This window comes from Cyphomyrmex costatus, unplaced genomic scaffold (assembly GCF_001594065.2).
Source record: "Cyphomyrmex costatus isolate MS0001 unplaced genomic scaffold, Ccosl1.0 scaffold2130, whole genome shotgun sequence".
In the NCBI taxonomy this organism is placed as follows: domain Eukaryota; kingdom Metazoa; phylum Arthropoda; class Insecta; order Hymenoptera; family Formicidae; genus Cyphomyrmex; species Cyphomyrmex costatus.
Window position 1 is genome coordinate 5316 of NW_017276182.1, and position 477 is coordinate 5792.

The following is a 477-nucleotide window of genomic DNA, read 5'->3' on the forward strand; positions in this document are numbered from 1 at the left end:
ACAGATTATTAACTACGTGTCCTCTAAAGGAATCAGATGGCGCTTCATACCCCCTAGAGCGCCCCATCATGGTGGACTATGGGAAGCTGCCGTAAAGGGAGTCAAACGTCATCTCTATCGAGTTACTAGAGAGGCGCATCTAAGATACGAGGAGCTAGAAACACTAGTTATCCAAATTGAAGCGATTCTTAATTCGCGCCCTCTCACACCCGTTTCATCTGACGTAGCTGACCTTACGCCACTTACTCCAGGTCACTTCTTAATCGGAGCACCATTGACATCGTACCCTGAACCATCATTGGAAAGGATCCCGATTACTAGGCTCTCTCGTTGGCAACGGGTGGAGCAAATACGTCAACACTTTTGGTAAAGATGGTCAAAGGAATATCTGCATTATTGCCAGCAGCGAAATAAGTGGACAACTAAGGAAAATCCATTACATGTCGGACAGATGGTCCTTCTAAGAGAGGATTCTGC